Source organism: Ruditapes philippinarum, unplaced genomic scaffold, assembly GCF_026571515.1.
Source record: "Ruditapes philippinarum isolate M1 unplaced genomic scaffold, ASM2657151v2 ctg3166_1_1_1_1, whole genome shotgun sequence".
Lineage (NCBI taxonomy): Eukaryota > Metazoa > Mollusca > Bivalvia > Venerida > Veneridae > Ruditapes > Ruditapes philippinarum.
Genome location: NW_026860098.1, coordinates 137,706 through 144,886, shown reverse-complemented (window position 1 = coordinate 144,886; position 7,181 = coordinate 137,706). Strand labels below are relative to the sequence as shown.

The 7,181-nt window shown below is 32.7% G+C and overlaps 1 long non-coding RNA gene across 1 annotated transcript; it reads left to right on the top strand.

Annotated features, from left to right (window-relative positions):
- Window positions 1-5,341, top strand: LOC132758889 (uncharacterized). The gene is made up of 4 exons (XR_009629637.1): window positions 1-297; window positions 753-839; window positions 1,390-1,466; window positions 4,046-5,341. It is a non-coding gene; the product is annotated as an uncharacterized LOC132758889 (long non-coding RNA).
- Window positions 5,342-7,181: the final 1,840 nt, after the last annotated feature.

Below are 7,181 nucleotides of genomic sequence, written 5' to 3'. Positions count from 1 at the left end.
TCCAGTCAGTCTGTAAATCGACCTCAAACAAATTGCAACAGAAAATATTTTAACTGGTATAGAAAGTATATGGAATAACATGAATCATATCAAAAGTCTAGCAAAATCTAAGTTGCGCAACATAGAAAAAACGGGTTTTTATCGCGTTATTTTTTGTGATTTTTTTCTGACGACAACGGTCTTCCATAGGCGAACAAAGCGTTTCCGATACTCAGAATAGCGACTGCATAATGGCGACAACAACAAACAAAATAAGTGTAAACAAAATAAATGTCAGTAAAGTACACTGTAAAGTGGGTTGGTATATCTTCCTTAAAATATTACAGATCATAATAGGAATTATTAATGTGTGGTCGTAAGTTTATTATGAGTATTTGTTGAAAATTATTACTTGTTTTACCAGTTCTTTATCCGTTGAAGGTCAACAGGTGTTTCAAGCGATCTGTATTATACTTTTCATGGAAAACAGTTTAATTTATATAAATTACAACTCTGATTAACTCCTGTGTTAGTTAACATTCAAAATCGCCCTAAAAATGTGTATTTATAACAAGTTAATTTCGACAGTATTTTTAAACTATGGAACGCCATTATCACTTTAATTATGACGAATTACGTTAAATAAATTCTGAATACTTTAATCATGTTTTATTGTTAAATGTGTATTCAAGGTTGTTTTTTTTTTGTATTTTTTAATAGTTTTTTAAAATTGTTTTACATATATAATGTATTTAATGTAATTATTATTTCAGGGGTACCGCTTTGAGGTAGTCTTCATTGATGTATGCTTGATTTTGAAAATAAAAAAAAATCCAGTAAACTATATGTACACTAAATGAGTAAGTTTGCTTTCTTGTGCTTACATTTGTAATATTTTTACATATATAACACAAATATCAAACATTTTCTTTTACTAGTTTAAGTGAATTTTAAACATGGAGGAAATAGAGCGTTGTATGCATAATTCAATATATCTGAAATTATTTTCAGTTTTTAATAGACATAGAAGAAATTTATACATGAAAAGGTGACATGAAAAATTTATCAATAAACAAACGTGATTTCTAGTTTTGGTTCATGATTGGCGATGTGTATAAGTTCAAGGTAAACATGCACAGTTGATCCATAATTCAAAAGAAAATCTTTTATGCATACAATAGCACCTGCGAGAATTTGAAAAAGTGCATTACGTGTATAAGATTAATTCACAGTGATATATTAGTATTTCTTTCGGAATGCACACCTAAGTTGACTATAGTATAATTTTATCACTTTTAAAATCAAAATTTAAGCAAATAGATGTAACAATAAAAACATCTGTGTATTCTATAGAACCTTATTTCACGTAAATATGAAAATAAGAAACTTGAAGTAATTTCTATGTTACAGATTTCATCAACACACCAGAGCCAATGGGTATGCCCGATCATGTGTTCTGAGGACACTGTGATGTATACGAGTTAAAGGTAAAGATGCATAGTTGAGACATTTGTTTCACAAAATCACTTTAATGATATTTTTCATATAAGCAAACTTTTAAAGTGTGTCATAAGTTCCATATAGTAACATATCAGTACAAATATTTTTGAATGCATGCACGGATGGGCATTAGAAATGCTTAAAATTGAAAGGTGACATTTTTAAACTCAATATGTGACTTTATCTTTACGTTACTTCCAAACACTTTAACCAGTAGGTATTTTATATTTATAATTTTAGATTAAAACCTTAGAAAATAATAATAATATCTGTCATATGTTGCGGTTCGGATCGGAATATCCGTCCCGAGGTGACCCGCCCATTGGGCGGTAACGAGGCTTGCCGAGTTACCGCACATGGGCGGGTTACCGAGGGACGGATATTCCGATCCGAACCGCAAACATATGTCAGATATTTTTCTTGCATTTTTTTATGATATAACATTATATTTTGAATTCTTTATCTTAATTTTCAATGGGAATTTATGCCATTACAACCGAAACTATTTTTCGTACAACAGCGTATGAAATTACAACTTCATTCATAACGGTAAAATTACGTCATCCTAAAACCCCAGTCACACTAGAGCTTAAGATTACTTGCGACCACCGCGACTTGTAAAACTGACGATCATCAGCGATTGTCTGCGGCCAAAACCCTTTTTGCAGATAAATTTACTTCTGCGACTATCGTAAGACCAGTCATCATTGACAATCGCACGACAAGGTCATATGCAAACGTACGATGGTCTCAAGATTGTGTGGGATTACTTACGGCTACCCGTGACCTGTCATGCGATCACCTACAACTAGTCGTACGACCATCACACGATTACTAAAGACTACTCATGATTATCAGTGACTAGTGGCAATTTGTAAAGACTGTCGTAAGATTGTCGCACTTCTGAACGACCATCGTGCGATAGCCTAAGACCTTATAAGATTACTAGCGACCTGTTTGATCGCAAGGAGGTTTTTGTGCAAGCTCAAAAACCTCTCTACGACTGAAATTGGTCGTGGAACCTAAAGAAGAAAGCCTGCGACTGTCAAAGATCACCGATGACCGTCGTAACACGTTTTAAAGATTGTCCGCGACCAGATGATCGTGAACTGGTCTTCACTGGTTGTAAGCTCTATTGTGACTGGGGCTTAAGCGTGACATTATACAGCACGCGACTCATCTGGCACCCCCTATACCAGATGAAATTTCCGGCATGGGCAATACTAACGGAAACGCCAGTCTGATATGCAAGAAATGTGTGTCATATCAGCAACTTTGATCAAATAAATACACCTAAAACATTTTAAGGAAAGCCTTTTAGGAAAAATACATCTTATAATAACACGTACTGTTCTGGGATAACTGAAACAGTACGTAATCAGCTACAAATAACTAGAATACAAGAATGCAAGGGATGATCCAGAAATACCCGTAATTTAAACAATAAATTCAATAATATTTATTCAAAGTTCATATAACAATCACTTTATTACTGCGTAATATATCCTCTTTACAAGGAAACAAGAATATGATAAATAAACACAGTATGCCTACCATATAAGCAAAGATAGGATTTGTCACATTATGCAAAAAAGGTTGATGTTCTATTGTTCTTATACATAGGGAATCCTCCCGATGCCATTCACTGTAAGTGTACTAACAACCTAAACCTATGACTATTGAACTGCTAATTGCTTTGATTGCTGTGATTCATACACAAGATCATCTTAAAGCTGAAGGCATAAAATATATGATTCATACAATTTCATTAGATAAAAAGTGCATGTAAAAGAAAACAAATAAAGTATGAAAAACAGCACACAATCGTCAATTAGAATTCATTTTTTTAAATCGCATTGAAATTGTGTAAGGCCGCATATGACAGCATATTTGTATTTTTCAATCGCCACAGCGACGGAGAACGTTAACTTCACGCGTATTCTTCTATGCCGCAAACGATATGTATTTATCTTTAAAATTACTCCAACAGTCTGGTAAAAAAACTTCTTTACCCCTCAAAAAGTTTTGTATGCATGACTAACAAAATACTTGTGTCGAATTTTTTTATCATATTAGATGTTTCTATGGTAGGCTGTCTAAACAGTTGACAAATGTTTATGAAAGTGCCGTTTTCTGACGCCTTAATGAAGACGTTTTTGCATAAATAAACGTTGCAATTACAAATGATTACACAAAAATACAATGTTCAAACGACGTTAAATTTTAGCAGGCTTTACATTAACCTTCGGCAAATATTGGACATGATCCCTTTTTGTGTCAGGCACTTTGGTGTATTATAAATTTCAACGAACGTCGTGTTGCTGTGGCATATCCAGGGTTATTTAAGGCGGCCTGAGACGGTACTGGATGTTTATTATCAATTATATTTGGCAAATAAATAGAAGAAACATCGATCTTTGCGCATTTATAAATTTAATGAAGAAAACATAAAAAGTTATCAGAATTATAAACAAATTTTGGGTAATTCTGGATCAACCTCCATATAATGTAAAAAACATATTTTACAAATCTTACAATATCAGTTATTGTTTTTTTTTTTTTCAAGATGAACTCCTTTCGGATTGGATAACGGCTGTTTGATGATCATACAAAGACAGTTAAAGGCAACGGAAAGGAATGCAAGGGAATAAATGCTGCCAGTGAGAAATAAAATGACAGTTTAAAAGTTGAATTGGAATAATATATTCACATTGAGTGTAGAAAGATGTACTGTAACCCACATTACACTAAAAGAGACACTAAGACAGGAAAAGAAAACACTGATGCCACCATTGAGATCAATGACTGATAAGTTTTCACATGACTGATAAGTTTGTCTGATACAGTGAGAGCAAGGATAGAACAGGTTGTAGAGGATGCTCTTTACCATCAAACATGTTTATGCTAGTCTAATTTCAGAACTGGAAAAGATACAGAAGAATTTCAGGTGCTACCATCTAGTGATAAAAAGTGAAAGATTGGTCGACCAGAAATTACAGAAGCGAGTGACGCTTTGTAAAAGTCATGACATTCTTGTGCTTATGCAAAGCGAAGATATTTTACAAATTAAAATTTGCAAATATTTTTTTTTTTTTACATTTTATGCTCAAATGTATCAAATATTTGAAATTGACCTTCCAAAAGGTCTTTTGACCCAATGTCATGATGTTATTTAATGACTCAGAAAAAAATACAACAGATGTGCTTGAAAGTATTCAAGTTAATATAAAACTCAATATTATTATCATAGATAATAAAGATTTCCTTAATGTTTCCTTATTTTGTATAAAATTACCCCACCCACTAGCTGTACAATGTTAATATAAATATTTCAATATATGCATTAATTATTGATGGAATGTAAATTAAATTCATAAAACGTTGAAACTTGACATTTTTCACATGTACGTAAACCATTATGTATTTTCTGTTTAATATTATATAACATAGAGCTTTCAATAAATTGTTGATCTACAGCAATGTAAAAATATAATATTACCCCACCCACTTAAGTTAATTAATAAATTTTAGAAAGGTAAAAGTAGTTTCTTTAAACAAAAACAACTTTTTGATTACTTTATGTTACTATAGGGATAGATTAAGCTATATTTTTATGCATATTATATATAAAACTGATTGGAAAATTTTATGTATGTATTACATTGAGTTTAAATTAAAAAAATAAATACAATGATACCCATATATTTGATCTCAATTTTTGAAAACATTCTCCAATTTAGATTTTTCTAGACTTTTGATATGTTATACAATATAGGTCTGGGGTTTCAAAACACTCAAAATATTTTCTGTTGCAATTTGTTTGAGGTTTGGCTCTATTTTGAGCTAGAATGACTGGACTATAATGTTTTCGCATCAAAACGACAAAACCGGTGTTAAATAGCCGATATACACCTCTCAGACCGATGTTATTTCGATTCTTACACGATAAAATAAGGAAGATCACTAATGTTATTTTTTCAAGCGGAAATAACTTCCGGTGCCGATTTTTGCATAACGCTGTTCGATTTTCACACCCTACTGTTGCAAAGATATAGAAATTATTAAAGAAAAGAAATAATAAAAAAAAAACGTTATTTTATCAAGTTTTTAACAATAAAACTTACGTCGTATTGTGTTTACACCATTGCCCCATTTGCCATTCTTGTATGTATGAAATAACGTCAGCTTGTTTATGAACGGGTTGTTTGCTTAGGATGACGTCATTACGCTGCTTACGGATGATTATAACAAGGAGAAAACAATATAAGAGAAGAGATATTTCGTATCAGGAAAGTGCAGGAGGTTGGGGCGGGGGGTTAAGGCATTCTTTCAAATTAAACTGATTTCTTAATAATATAAGTGCATTAGCAGAAAACGTGCTTCACTGCATTAAAGGCATAATTTGTTTTGCTATACTAATACTTGTATTTCGTGATGAAAATAATTATTAAGTGTTGTGGAATAAGAAAATCTTTATGTGTTTTATCAAAACAACTTCTTTGGTTGTTCGGTGAATTTGTTTTAACGCCAATAACATATTTTAAGCAATGTTCAATGTTATGTTAAAAAAACTAATAACAACAAAGATTATATGAGCCGCGTCATGGCAAAACCAACATAATGCGTTTGCGACCAGCATGGATACAGACCAGCCTGCGCATCCGCGCAGTCTGATCAGGATCCATGATGTTCGCTATCAGTTTCTCTACTTGTAATAGACTTGGTAAGCGAACAGCATGGATCCTGATCAGACTGCGCGGATGCGCAGGCTGGTCTGGATCCATGCTGGTCGCAAACCCATTATGTTGGTTTTGTCGTGACGCGGCTCATATATTTATCATCAGATTGTATATAATTATATTTGCATCAATCCGATTAAAATCAGCTCCTAATTAACGCTACATGCAATATTTATAATCTAATTAAGTAGATCTGAACTTGGTCAGATTGAATTTATATTAGCAGTGACAAAAAGAGTAGCTTAATATGTAAATTACAATTTTAAATGTAACGTATGAAGGCTAAATGGCTTTCAGTTGACTGTATATGAAAAGTTGTATTTTAGTACACAGTACACTTTACTGGATGATGATTTCTTGTAGTGTCTTTTTGGTGTCATTGGTGCTTAGTTAACACAATTAACTGAAGAACCTATATATATAGTGTTATACATGTACTGATAGCTAGGGGGTTAAGCACTGAAATGCTTGATTTGTTTTCCCTATGTGCATTTTAAGAAATGTAGATTTTGGATAGTTATCAGGAAATAGTGCTTAGATAGACCACCAGCCCAGATATGACCAAAAGTATATTAAAATCGACGTAGAAAACCAGACAAAATTTGTGTATTTCTAATGTTAATGCGGCAGAAAATAATTATCCATTTTCATGTAAAATGTTTTTCTTAAATCTGACATAGTGGAAGCCAACAATAGTCAATTGTGAAAGGGGAGTTACTTTGATTTACTTCTGTTCATTATGTATAGTAGTTCTCTCCCTTGACATTACGACATGTTCGGTGTTCGGGCTGCTTTAAATGTACCTTAATCTATTTTAACCATCAGAAATGCACATTTTTACCGTCACACTGTAATAATATGCCACTTATTATGCTTATCACGGGGAGGAACTGTTACACGGAGGATGGAGTTCTTCTTATGTTCGTGTAATGAGTTCTTCTGATAACTATCACGGAGTTCCTG